The 14,795-nt window shown below is 40.7% G+C and overlaps 1 pseudogene; it reads left to right on the top strand.

Moving 5' to 3' along the window:
• The first annotated feature begins 1,677 nt into the window (after positions 1–1,677).
• Positions 1,678–14,130, top strand: LOC136791087 (ubiquitin carboxyl-terminal hydrolase 42-like; annotated as a pseudogene).
• The last annotated feature ends 665 nt before the right edge of the window (positions 14,131–14,795 follow it).

Raw genomic sequence — 14,795 nt, 5'->3', positions numbered from 1 at the left:
GTAATGCGCAAGCTCAGTAGAGAAAAGTTAGGTGAGCTGTAATAACCAATCAAAAGGAGCCAAAGAGAGAGTTTTCACAAGTTTCCTGTGTATGAATGACGGTGATTCGAGTCAGAGGTGTGCTTGCTTTGCGAAAGATAGCCAAGTACCTGACTCTGCAGAGTTCTGTAATTAATTATGTAATTAAAAGACCTTGGTGTGCATTCCGACTCTGGGTGCTTATTGGCGCGGTGCACTGGGCACGAACTCGCGGACAACATCTGTACTCAGTGTGATGCCTACAGACAATCCTTTACTGTTGGGACCTGCATATTTTTCTGTGCCTTCAACACAAACCCTTTGGTACAACTAGTTCCCTACGTAGCTGCCAGTTCACCACTCAGTTGCACTTCTGAAGAGGAAAAGCTATTTCCCTCTAACGTAGGAGCACATACTCTAAATGCAAGCTTCACTCAGCTGGTCATTTACTGCAGGACAAGATTTGAAAACTGTTGTGGAGATTCTGTTGGGTTTTCTGCTTACAGAAAAATTAAGTGCCAAATCGCCCTCTACTCCGCTTTGTAGTGCTGCATTTAATGGAGATTCAAAGAATTTCATTTGCTCCTCCGTTTATGGACAACGAGCTGAAGGAACAGGTACAGCACATTAGCCTGGAATGCCTTCCCTCCCAACCAAAGTAAACTGGAGCTGTAACTAACACAAGCAGAAACAAGGCTTCCACGTTTTCAGCTGAATAAAGTTCCAACAAAATCATCCTCTGGGATTTGAAGCTTACTTCAAATTACATGCCAACAGCTCTTTTCCCTGAAAGGTCTTGCCCAGTTCTTACGTCATAGTAAAGTGTATACCTATAAAATTTACAGTTAACGTCTTCTCTTAGTTTGTCCAATTTTTGCATTATCGCTCAGCTGTGTGCTCATTTATAAGCTGATGCATGTATACAAGCTGCTGCTCAAGTCCTACGTCTTGTTTGCAATTCTTCGTTTCCTTGTTGCCAGCCTATTGTAAAGCGGATCCCTGCTGCTACTCGCTCTAGAAGAAAAGGAATCATCGGTTTGGTTACCAAATACCCGCTTCTGGAAACCAGAAGTGTTTTGGTCTCTCTTCCCTTCGAATGACTCCACACCTCTCATCAGATAATGGATTGCTGACCTAGAATCAGAGAACATCCCAAGGTGGAAAGGGCTCACAATAATGAGCGAGTCCAACTCCTGGCTCCACACAGGACCACCCCAAAAGCAGAGCCTATGTCTGAGAGCATTGTTCAAACACTTCTGGACCCCCGTCAGGCTCGGTGCCACGACCACTGCCCTGGGCAGCTGTCCCAGTGCCCGAGCGCCCTCTCAGGGCAGCACCTGAGGCGCACGGGGCTCGGCGGGGCGGCCCGGGAGGGGAGGAGGACGGCGGGGCGAAGCGGCCGCTCCCTCAGAGCCGTCTCCCCGCCGCCTCGCCCGCACGTCGGGGCTTTTTCGTGTCGGGGCTTTTTCGTGTCGCGCCCTCGGGCTCTCGCCGCGGGCGACATGCCGCTCCCCAGCGCGGACAGCTTGCGCGCGGGGCCTGCCCGCGGCGGCGGCGGGAGGGAAACCCCAACCGCAAAGCCCTCCCGGCAGGGAGAGCTCGGGGTGAGGGCCGGTCCGGCACCGACAGTAAAGACGCCGGAGGAAACGCTCTGCTTTTAGCCGTGAGCACCGCGGCCAGGTTGAAAAGGCGTCACGCTGGAGCTCCGAGTTGGGCGGCGTTCCGAGGCCGTTGTGGCAGTTGTGGAGACGGCCTCGGCTGAGGTGGCGGCTGCTGTCGCTGCTGTCCCCTCTGTCCCCGCTGTTGCCGCTGTTCCCGGCGCCTGGAGACCCCCGGCAGCCCCCTGTGACAGGACCTGTGGCCCCGGGGAGCAGGACCTGTGGCCCCCTGTGCCCGCCGCCTCGTCGGCCATCCCGGCAGCAATCCTGCCAGCACAGAATAGCTCACCGGCTTTACGTGCGTTTCAGGGTAAAGTGACGATTAACTTCTATTTCCTGGCTTGGGTGCTGCTTTATTCTTTAACGGAGCTTCAGGTTTAAAGGTTAAACTCAGTTCTGTCAAGGTTAAACTCAGTTTCGTGAATGGCATCTTGGACAAAATCTTAAGCTGTGATTGACTCTCTGCTTAACAGAGGCCAAACGTGTACCTACTGAGAAGCAGGTCATAGGTGATAAGCCCTCACAAATTAACTTGCTATCACAAAGTGACGCCCAGAAAAAGTGTATTCAAAAGCTAGGCTCATTATAGAATCACAACCAAGCCATCATGACTGGTGCAGTAGACAGTGAGGTAGAGGGTGAGCCCTGGAAAGAGAGAAGTAAAGTAGCAGCGAAATGCAGGTACCTTTGTGCACACGAAGCAGAAAAGCGCAGGCAGTAAAGTAATAGTGCTCCATTACTAGCGTGAGCAACAATTATATATAAATCGCAACCATTATCTATTAGATAATAGGTAATAATTAATAGATAATTGCAAAGCTCCAAAAATGCAATAAATAACTGATTCCCCTCAGAGAATGTCATTTGCATTTTTATATTAAAAAGACTCCAGAGTTGTAATGGATTAAAATCCTACGAAAGTGAAAGAAATGGCATCAGCCACTAGTTCTGCAGAAGCTAAAAGTAATACTGATAGAGTTTTGATGGAAATTTTTCCTTTGTGTGTTTAGTTTGGGGATTCCTTTTAAATCATTCATACCAGCAATTTAGTTCTTCAAGGCCGTTTCTTTGAGATTAAGTGACAGGACTTCTACTACTCTTTTCTTCTTGGAATGCTTCTTGGTATTCTTACGTCAGCCAGAACATTTGTCTCTGTCGCAGATGAGAACAATGACCATAGTTAACAAGCCCAAATCTTCAAAGTCTAAAAAGCCATCTTCAAGGCGGTCTGGCAAATCCAAGAAACCGAGTACTAAAAAACCGATGTCACGCACCGCAAACTGGGGCCGGATACCACCTGCGGAAGATTCAAGCCAAGTCTCTGTGGCCCAAGGATGTGGAGGTGCTATTTATTGTAGATCCTCTGAAAAATCTAAGCCTTTTGCCCAAAGAGATCTAAGTAAGTGTGCGCTTTATCCTGCCTCCGTTTTCTTCAAAACAAAAGTAGAAAGTGCAGTTCTTACTTGTTGCACTGATAGAGAACGGGACTACTGTGAATAAAGACTTCCAAAGCGATTCTCCTAAGGCAACTGAAGTGACTGACGTTACAGAAATTAATTTTGATATATTTACAGTCGACAGAGAAATATGGGGAGCATTTTGTAATGCACTGATTCATCCATATCTTTTCTGTTTTGCAAAGAAAAGTGTTTGATTGTTGCTATTCACAGGTTCCATTATTCACAGGTTTTTGAATGTTAAGATTGCTCAGGAAAAGATCTGATATTTGTAGGGGTACCGTCATTCCTAGTTATTTGTTTTTACATTGTCCTTGCATTTATTACCATATAATTTCAAGTCTAAGTTTGTGGTTGAAGTTATAATAAGGAAAAAAGCATATAATAAGGAAGAAATTAAAATGGTTGACTAAACTTTTTTTTCCCAAAACGTTGTGTTGACCAGCCAATTTGAATATGGCGGTATTAAAGGTGTCTGCAATAAGTTTTTCTGTTTTGGATTGTAGCTAGTTCCTCTAGGTGCTCCCGCAGAATAGTATTTTTACTATGCCTATATATACTTTATATATTCACTATACCTATATATACTTAATACCTTTCTTAGAAACAAACAAACAAAATCTCTTTTTAAATATAACTTTCTTGCAGTTGTTAATGATGGAATTGCTCCGCCACAAAGGATTCTTTTTCCACCTGAGAAGATACGTATGGATTGGCAAGAAACACAAAGTGTTGGAGTTGGCCTGTACAATCTTGGCAACACGTGTTTTCTTAATGCTACTCTACAGTGTTTGACCTACACCCCCCCACTTGCCAATTACATGCTTTCTCTTGAGCACAGCCAGGCATGTGAGTACTTTCTAACAGTATTTTAAATCTGTTGGATAGCTGTGAAGGTGAAAGAACAGCAGTGATTCTGTGAGACAAACTTACTTGCCTGATTTTACCTGTAGACGCTGGCTTTGAGCATTGTATTAGCAGTGGGCTCGGAATAGCATATGGAGTGCGTTTAATGCACCATGTGTTTTTTTTGTTTGTTTGTTTGTTTGTTTTTTTAAAAGGATCTTTTCTTGCTTCATGGGAATAATGAAGTGCATTGGACAGTAATGCATTTAATGAACATTTGGCATTTGGGCTATTTGGGCTTCCTGCTGCTAGAAAGGCAATAAAATTTAGGATGTTGGCATCATAGGTCTTTAGTCTGCACAGCCGAGGTTCCATAATGCACTACAATAAATGGTCTGTTCGTTGTTGAACCAATTAAAAAAAAAAAAAAAAAACAAAAAAAACCTAGAAAGCAATATGAGCTGTTATGAACACGACTAGATTTTTTTGTGGGACTGTATTAAAATCTAGACTGATTTTGTCCTAAATAAAATGTTGTACTATAAAGTAAATGTTGTACTAAACCTGTATGCTTTTTAGGCTGGTATCTTTGTATCGATACCTAGAAATTTAACTGTTTTCTTCCTGTATATAGAAATCGTTTCAGTTGAGAATCCTGTTGAAAAAAGGAGGGCAGAAGTACTATTACATACATTACTGTAATTTTTCCTTTCTCCCAAAGGACTCGTAGCTCTGTATCATGAAGCTCACCTGACAGCACTGTGCTGAAAATAACCCACGTTCTCTTAATGCTGTATCATCAAGGTCAAATATTCTTTCCTCATACATTTTGCAACCTGTGGAGTTCACATTCCTGTCAGCCTTTACAAACGTGACTTTGCAGTAGTCTTTTAGATTTCTCATCACAAAATGCACTTGAATACAGGCTTAATGGATATTTTTATTCTATAAAGTTGTGTGAAATGAAATGTTAGGAGACTGTTGGGACAAGGAGAGTGGATATTGTATCTATAGTTTAAATGTTACTTATATGTTTGTTTGTAGTTATGTCTGTTTCGCTAGACTGGGATGCTTTCTTCTTTCACTCTTCAGGTCGTGAACAAGATTTTTGCATGATGTGCACGATGGAGACTCACATTAACCAGGCCCTGCGTTGCACTGTTGATGCCATCGAGCCTACGCGTGTTATCAATAATCTCAGTCGTAAGTGGCTTCAGATGTGTTTCTTTTTCAGCATCTTGTAATCTTCAAATAATTATTTGATGTGTATAAATGGTTTTAACACTGTAAAGAAGAGAGATTTTAGAAACAGGAGAATTACTTCATTTTTAAATGAGGTGAATACTATCATCTTCTTATTTAGGAATAGGACAACATTTCCGTTTTGGCAGTCAAGAAGACGCACACGAGTTCTTGCGCTATACTGTTGATGCTATGCAGGAAGCGTGCTTGAATGGAAGCACCAAGTAAGCATAAACAAATTCACTTTTATACGTTCTCTAGCACCTTTTAGGCCTTTATTTACTATCAAAACTGAAAGTCTAGGTCATCCTTGGTTTTCATAAAACTCTTTGAAGAGTTAACTGTGTGCCTTAAATCTTCTGAGGTCTGATTATAATTTATTTCCAGATTGGACAGATCTTCTCAAGCTACCACCATCATTCATCAAATATTTGGAGGATTTCTAAGATCAAGAGGTACTTTTAAAAATATTCCTGTCCTTAGAACTGATCTGTGTCTTTTGTCGGTAGTAAAGCAGTCTGTAGTTTGTCTGAAGTAGTATCTATCGACAACTTGAATGTGGACAGTTAGTCTCCTTCACGTGTTGTTAAGCATTTATATTTTGCTTCCAGTGAAGTGCTTGAATTGCAAAGCAGTTTCGGATACGTATGAGGCATTTCTTGATATCACTTTGGATGTAAAGGTAGGAGGTTTTGTAAATATAATTCATGATGTTTAAGTACACGTATAACTTTCTAAATTAAACTTGTTTAACTTAAAAAACCAAACCACGTACAATGTTAAAATATAAGAGCTTGGTGGTGGTTAGAAAGTGGATTGGACTTTGTCCTTCTGTGGAACCCCTGTAAATAGTCTCCACGTCTGCATTGGGTTTAAGGGGAAAGAATTTTATTGCTGCGCAAAGTATAATACTGTCACACTTCTTTGTTGTTCTACCTCAATATACGTCTAATTGTTAGACTGTTGGATTTGTTGCCAGTATTGATGACAAAGCACACTATAGATGCTGTCTGCGTTACTGGAAAATGATTTGTTTCAAAGTAGAATGACTTCCAGGTGAGGTAAACGCTGAGCATGCTCTTTCTGCCTCCTTCTTGACAGTGCTCATAGTAGATCGCTTAAGTATGTGTTAGTCAGGTTCTCTTATAAACTCCTAGTGCGTCTCTGGAATTTTGAATTTACAGTGACTTTACGCTCTTCTCTCTCGCTCCTCTAGGCGGTTTCATCTGTTACCAGAGCTCTAGAACTATTTGTGAAACCTGAAGAGCTGGATGGAGAGAATTGCTACAAATGTAGCGAGTAAGATTATTACTAATTATGTCTTAATACTAGATATTAGTTTTATATATTACATGACTTAGAGCGTAAGTTATCCTTTAACTTCATTTAGAAATAAGGAGACGCAGCTTTGTTGTTGTTGTTGTTGCTTCATTTTCTAGTAGTGGTGAGCTGAAGCAAGGAGCTATGGAGAATGATTTGGAGTGGAAGGCAGCAGCAGGTTCCTACAGGTCCTAGCGTTCACTGTGAAACAAAGTTAGATTGAGTGTCAGGGAATGTGAGCTGGCTCTGTGGTAATGAATGTTAGCAGCCTGTGCTGGCTCACTAAACAGCGTCTTGCACAGCTCTTGAACTGTGAAACCTGTCGATGTGGACTAATGTCCGAAATGAGCTCCCTTAAGCCTAACCCGTGCACAGGGAAAGCCTGTTGAGTTCAGGCGCTCTCTGTGCTGATCAATATGTAAGATGTTTCTACGTATGTGAGAAACAATTGAACATTTGCATAAGATGGTTTGGCAAAACAAGCTGTTAGTCAAACATCCCCTCAGAAAAGCACAGAGTGCCCGGCTCAGTTCTGTAGAATTCATGCCTGACCCCTCTAAATGAAAAATGCAGTATCCACTTCTTGTTGTTGGATACTAAGGAAATTAGGGTGTCGAATCAAGAGCGTCCAATAGGTTATTAAAGCAATTTAATCCCAGGTTCGTCTTGGCCTGCGGATCCTAGAAAGCAACATGCAGCGTATTCAGGATTCTCATAACTGATGTCTGAGGAAGAGAAAGAACTGTAATAGCACCTCACATCTGAATTGCATGGTCCTTCCTTAATGTGCTCTTTGAGGTGTGATCGGTTCAGTCACACTTAAAGCCAGAATTTTCCGTCTTTTTGTGAGTTTAAAAGGAAAGGCCTTGCACATGTACAGTACTTTTTCCATTGCTGATAACTGTTATTAGTCTTATATATAACTCATTTTTACTATTTTTTGTTTATATTTTATAACTCCCTGGTAATACGCTTTCGTGAGAGATTCCTGTTCCCGCTATGCTCTGAGTTGTTGGTAAAACTTACCTTCTTCTCTGTATTAACAAACGTGACATGCAGTGCATGGGTTTATGAAAAGAAAAAACCAAACATATGATGCAAGTAAATATCATTCAAATAGCATAAGCATGCATGAGACATTAAAACGAGTTTGTTTTGGGGGCAAAAAAGATGATGCTTTCAAACACTTGTCTCTGCTTGTTTTTAAGGTGTAAAAAGATGGTTCCTGCATCCAAGAGATTTACCATACACCGTTCTTCCAACGTTCTCACAATATCACTGAAAAGATTTGCAGATTTCACAGGTGGAAAGATCAACAAGGTATATTTCCCGCTGTAATGCAACTTTGTCATCATGTAATGGGACATCCCCCAAAGCTGAAAGTTGTTAATATTTTCAGACAATAATTGTAGACTAACGACTACGGCTTATTCTTTCTCTTAATATCAGTAAAGTTCCTGCTTGACAAGAAGCATATACTTTCCTCTGAGAAGGCTAATTCATCAGAAAACAGTTGTCTGCAACTTCTAGTATTAAACGTTGCTTATGGGAAGACTTATTTTTAGTGAATCAAGAGATATATTCATATAATTCCAGTCTCTGTTTTTTGGAAGTGTTTTTCTCTGGCTAGTCCGCGAAGTACTCTGATATAATTTTTCTATCTTCTTGGTCTCTCTTTAGGAGGTAAAATATCCTGAGTATTTGGACCTCCGAGCCTACATGTCTCAATCAAGTGGAGAACCACTCCTCTATGCCTTATATGCGGTGCTGGTGCATCATGGTATCAACTGTCGCTCAGGACACTATGTATGCTACATAAAGGTAGAAGTCAACATCATTTCTAACAGGGTAAAGGTTGTGCTGGCAAACCAGTTCAAGTGTTACTAGTAGTACTGTTTCTAGGGAAAAAGATTTCATTATATGTTTATTTGACACGTGTGTATTTTATTGCTATCTGTGATTTCATTTGGAAAACATGCAATTCATCTAAAGATATCGTTGTCTTTATTTGCAGGCTGGTAATGGACTTTGGTATCAGATGAATGATGCAAAAGTAGTCCGTACTGACATTAAAAGAGTTCTTGGTCAGCAAGCTTACTTACTTTTTTATATCAGGTAATAACAAGTATTCAAATGTGTTCAGAAGAGATTTACTCTCCTGTTATTGATACTTTTCTTTTTGCAAGTGTTTTTCTTTCTCTCCCAGGAAAAGATGATTATTTCTCTAATTCAGTTCTGTCTAACCTGAAATTCTCTGTCATTTATTATCTTTTGTTGCTTGGCCTTAAACTGCAGCACTTGTGTAAATTGCTGTATATGTGTTATCTGTAGCTGGCTAATTTAGAGAAGGAGAGAAATGAAGGCCATCTGTGGTGTAAGAATGAATTATTGCTCTGAAAGTGATAGTCATAGTAGGAAGACTGTTACCTACTTTTCAGTTTGTAGTCTTGGCTAAGTCTTCTGTAGAGAAGGCTTCCATATCGTATGAACTGTTCCTATAAAATTATAGGATGGGATTTAATCCAAGAGTAGGCCGAAAGAAAAACTAAACTGAGATCACTGCTCTTTTCTGAAGGCGCTATGATTTGACGCTCGGAGAACGTGCTTTTTACTTAGCAGCACCGTCTTATCCCTGTTCATTCCCCCCTGGTCAGCGGGGGGCTAACAGTAAGCAGGCTGGATTTCTGGGACCACGACTTCCTCCTCATATGATTAAGGTAATTTAGGGAAGCGGGAGGGCAGATAATGGCACCAAACGGACAGTGGGTTTGGGGTTTGGTGTGGGGTTTTTTGTTTGGTTTTTGGCATCTTTGTTTTGTTTTCCTTCCCACGCTGCAGCTGTCTTCACAGCCCTCATGCTACAGCCAGAGTCATTCAAACAGTGGTTACTGCTGAATTGCGCAGCCATGCGACTCCATTGTTTATACCTCCTAGACAGCTTTGTAAAGCACAGAGAGCTACGCTCTTTGACAATTTAAGTAGAGTGTACTAATCCTCGAATCATTTAAAAGAGGACTTGTTTTTCCTATCGACGTCACTTTAGCTAAGACAGGGAAACCAAATTGTCTTATTCCTGAGCACCAGAACAATTATTCCAGGCTTTTTGGGGTATGTTTAAAGGGGAAACTAAATATATTTGGGAATAGCTTTAGGCAATGTTAAGTTGTTTGGATGGTTTTCAAAAATGATGTTAATTTGATATCAATATGCAGTAAACCAAAAGCAGGAATTAAATACACTTATGGGACTTGCATTTATCTTTTAAGGGCAGTGTTTTTTGCTTTTTAGGTGTTAAGACCATTTGTAGAAATACTTAGTAGGAGAATGACATGTTTAAAAATGTTAAATGGAGTGTTTCCATTAACCCGTCTTGCAATTTCTTCTTTTTAAATACAGAATTCAAGTCGTTTAAATGGAAATGGATCCATAAAAGAGGATGCAAATACCACTGGTGTCACCCTAAAAAGGCCATCTTCAGCACCACCAATGGCCTGTGTTCAAGAACAGGCGATTACCAGGCCTTCAATTACTGATACGTCAAAAAACCAGAAGATCACCATCAGTATTCACAATAAATTGCCTGCTCGTCAGACTGTGTCACAGCCTGACTGTCTTAGCAGTGCTGTGGAGGATGAAGATCTCTACAAGGCTGTTCCTTCATCCACAATCACAAATTCGGTAAAGCAAATGAAGCAAATACAAATACAAAAAAAAAAAAAAAAGAGTTTCTGCTGAAATTTTTGTGGAGCCAAAGGTGAATGGAAATCCTAAACTCAGCTCTGATAACACAGTCCCTTACGGTGCAGAATCTTCAGGAAAATCTGAGGAGGAGTCAAAGGGCTTATTTAAAAGGAATTGCAATGCAATGTGGAATTTTGGTTGGAAAGGTAGTCCGTACATTGCAGAATTCCCATTCTTCCTGTCAGAATGCTGATGAAGGAAGATCCCAGCATGAGCTGCCAAACACTGATTCACTGAATGGTGCTATTAGTTTAGTTCATGAATCTAAAGAAAACGGACTGAAACTTGATGATTCCACTTGCCAAGTTGAACCTGTTAAACCTTGTGAGATGTTCTTTTCTAAAACAAACGGATTGCTTGAAACATAGTAGTTTGCTCCATCGAGAATTTCTCACCCACGATGTATTCGGGAGTGTTTATCATGTTCCTAATTCAGGCGAAATGCTGAGAAAACACAGCACAAATTTGATCGTAACCCTTTGTGATATTATGCCATTAGAATTTGCAGAGCTGAGCTGACATTAGAACTTGTCAGCTTAAGCTGAGCTGAGATAAAAATTCTTAAGTTTCATAAAGTAGATTTTGGGAGGTGAGTTGGCGTTATCTTTGAAGTGTAGATAATGCATACAACACAAAGCGATCTTGCTTAGCATTTAATGTAGAAATTCTGAGAAGACTAGTCCTCAGCACAAATGGTATTTTTTCTGTCTGCTGACTTGTGCGTTTTAGTTGCAGATGCCTGGAGCTATGCCTCCAGTCCCTCGAGAAGTCATCATGGAATCCCTCACGGCCAGCCAGCTGAACAGCTTGTCAGAGGAAAGAAGGTAAAATGAGCACAGTCTGATTAAGACAAGATTTTATGGAAGTTCATTGCGGTTTTATCTGTCTACTAATACTATTTAATGGAAGGATTTAAATCAGTAGAATTCCGTACTGTATGGCCAGTGTTGCGAACAGAACTAATGATCGACACTGTGCATAGCACTCTGATGCAGGCTGGTGCCTCGCGGAGAACTTGTGTTTCTTCATAGAATGTTTTTCCATTTTTCTCCATTATCTGGAGAAACATTGGCTGTTCCCCCGTCGCCCCCACCCCTTTTTTCTCAGAGCAGCAGGTGGAGGGAGACGGAAACGTGTTTTTATTTTGTGCAGTGTCCCGGGACCTCCGAAATCTACTGAGAATGATGAATACCTTGAACAGTACCAATGTGATGACCGTGGAGACAAGGAGAAACCAAGAAGATCAAAAGAACATGAACTGATTTCAGAAGAAAATGTTTTCTACATCAAAGAGTCTTCTGAGACTGGTGAGAAATTGCGGCAAACTTCCCCTCTAAAGTCTGACAGTGAATGTAGTTCTAAAAACCTTTCCTCCTTAGCTGTTACAGATAGATGCCAAGATACAAAGGACGAGACTAAAAAATCTGACAAAGAGCGTTACCAGAGAAAGAGGGAACATTCTCCTACTGAAGAGAAGGAGAGTCAAAAAGATGGTCATTCCAGCAAGAGAAGGTGCTCTCGGAGTGTGGAAGTTGTTAAGCAAAAGCGTCACAAGCAGGAGTATTGGGAGGGAAGCAGGTACAGATCTTCCCATAGTGAAAGGAACAGCCCTGATAATGGCAGAAGACCAGTAAAATATTCAAAGTACAGATCTCGAAGCAGAGGAAGATCAGAACAAGATAGCGCTAGATATTACCATTCCAAAGGGGAAAGAAGTTGGAGCAGAGAAAGATACTATCAAGATGAACCACGGAAATGGGAAAAATGTAGCTATTACAAGGATTACTATTCACCTCATGCAGCAGGAGACAGTAGAGAGAGAAAGTTCTCTCACGGTGATAAAGACTTTGACAAATTGACTCAGACTTACTCCAGCAGGTCACATAAGCGTTATCATTACAAAAGCAGATGGCCTCACGGTTCCCTCTTGAGAGAGGAAGATGTACATCACTTTAGCACACCCAGAGCAGACTCACATCGTTGCTCAGTAGCTCAGCAACATTCTGGAAAACATTCGCGTGAGAGACATGCACTTCCACCTGTGTCAGCTCATTTGGAGAACTGTCGCCAGAAAAAGGCAAAAGAAGGAAACAGAAAAAGACAATATACTCGTGCAGAAGGTAGTGAAAGTGAAATAGAAAGGCAACGCAGAAAGGTAGAAAAGGAGCTTTTAGGTGGTGAAAACATGAAAAAATATAAGAAGTTCTAGAAGAAAAAGAAGTCTGAAGATAAACAGGGAGAGAAGGATTCCAAGTAAGCAGGGATTCCAGCCTAATCAGCATTTTTTTTCCTAATTCTTTTCTGGGTGCTTCTCATGTTTTGTTTTTTTTTTCATAGTTTCTGAGTTATTTAGATAGCATAATCTGGCTGGGGATCATGACTGGGGATCATTAGGTTGATCAGTGAAGACAGGAAAGGTATTGCTGAATTGTGTCAGAGCACTAGCTTTGGACCACGTAGTTCGAATCACATCTGCACACCATTCTGGATTAGGTTAAAATATTTTTTTTTTTTTACTTGCACATATTCCAGAGCTAACCATTGTTAATGATCTGTGTACCAACCAGGACCTATGGTCCTTCAATCTGAGGGCTTAAGTTTGCTGCATCTAAAGGAAGTTACATGTGCACAAAGTACCACAAAATAGCTGACATGCGGCAAATCATCGCCTGTGGTAAAATAAATAAAGTTTCCTGTATGCAACAAGTGCCACATCTTTTTTTCTCTTTTTAACTTGCATGTTTCTTTCAGACTTTATGATTTGTATTTCTCTGCGCTCCACTTTGACAATGCCAATCGCAAGCGTAACAAAAAGAAGAAAAAGGAGAAACATCAGGAAAGTGAAAGGCTTCTTGGAACACTTAGATCCTCGTTTCCAGAAGAAAACCCGGGAGAAGAAGGAAGAATCCCATCCTCCAGATGGCTCTTTATGAGAGCAATGCAGAAGTGAGGGCAGTAAACAACCTCACAAGGAAGGGAAGCCTTCCAGTGCAGGTGAAAGGAAGAAACATCGCATCCAGCGAGTATATTAAAGGTAAGCGGCTGCAGCATGTTTATGGGATTCCTTTTAGATTAATCTAGAGATTATCTAAAACAGTCTTTAAATGCTTGATGACTGAACAGTCTGCTGGATATTAAAATATGTTTTGAAAAATATGTTTCAAATGTTGTTTTTTCAGCTGTGTGGGGAGAACAAATACAGTGGCTATGAATATTTTGGCTATTATTCAGAACAGCATGTGGAGGGATATGTAAACTATGTAATATGTAAAAATATGTACTATGTAAAAATCCTGCTTTTTTTCTCCTTTTTGTTTTTTTTTTTGTCTTTTTCTTTTTTTCCCTGCTATTATAGGTTTAAGAATATAGAGGAATGCGCTGATGGAAGCCATGTAAAGAGTCTCCAAATTTGCATTGGGTTTAAGCGGAAAGAATTTTATGTCTGCACAAATTATGATACTGTCAAAACTTCTTTGTTGTTCTACCTCAATATACATCTAATTGTTAGACTGCTGGATTTGTTGCCAGTATTGATGACAAAGCACACTATAGATGCTGTCTGCGTTACTGGAAAATGATTTGTTTCAAAGTAAAATGACTTCCAGGTGAGGTAAACGCTGAGCATGCTCTTTCTGCCTCCTTCTTGACAGTGCTCATAGTAGATCGCTTAAGTATGTATTAGTCAGGTTCTCTTATAAACTCCTAGTGCGTCTCTGGAATTTTGAATTTACAGTGACTTTACGCTCTTCTCTCTCGCTCCTCTAGGCGGTTTCATCTGTTACCAGAGCTCTAGAACTATTTGTGAAACCTGAAGAGCTGGATGGAGAGAATTGCTACAAATGTAGCGAGTGAGATTATTAACTAATTATGTCTTAATGCTAGATATTAGTTTTATGTATTGCATGACTTAGAGCGTAAGTTATCCTTTAACTTCATTTAGAAATAAGGAGACGCAGCTTCGTTGTTGTTGTTGTTGCTTCATTTTGTTTAAACAACTGGTGCACGGAAATAATCCCAAACTTGAAAACGTTACATCTGTTTTGGAAATCTAAGAAGAGTGGCTATTAGCTGATATTGGACTTTTCTCGTAGCATTGTCTGCACCATGGCTTGTCAAGCTTCCTAGGCGTGACAAGCTGTTAGTCAAACATCCCCTCAGAAAAGCACAGAGTGCCCGGCTCAGTTCTGTAGAATTCATGCCTGACCCCTCTAAATGAAAAATGCAGTATCCACTTCTTGTTGTTGGATACTAAGGAAATTAGGGTGTCGAATCAAGAGCGTCCAATAGGTTATTAAAGCAATTTAATCCCAGGTTCGTCTTAGCCTGCGGATCCTAGAAAGCAACATGCAGCGTATTCAGGATTCTCATAAGTGATGTCTGAGGAAGAGAAAGAACTGTAATAGCACCTCACATCTGAATTGCATGGTCCTTCCTTAACGTGCTCTTTGAGGTGTGATCGGTTCAGTCACACTTAAAGCCAGAATTTTCTGTCTTTTTGTGAGCTTAAAAGGAA

The sequence above is a fragment of the Anser cygnoides genome, chromosome 6 (assembly GCF_040182565.1).
Source record: "Anser cygnoides isolate HZ-2024a breed goose chromosome 6, Taihu_goose_T2T_genome, whole genome shotgun sequence".
In the NCBI taxonomy this organism is placed as follows: Eukaryota; Metazoa; Chordata; class Aves; order Anseriformes; family Anatidae; genus Anser; species Anser cygnoides.
The sequence above is the reverse complement of the archived record's forward strand: the minus strand, read 5'-3'. Positions and strand labels throughout refer to the sequence as shown.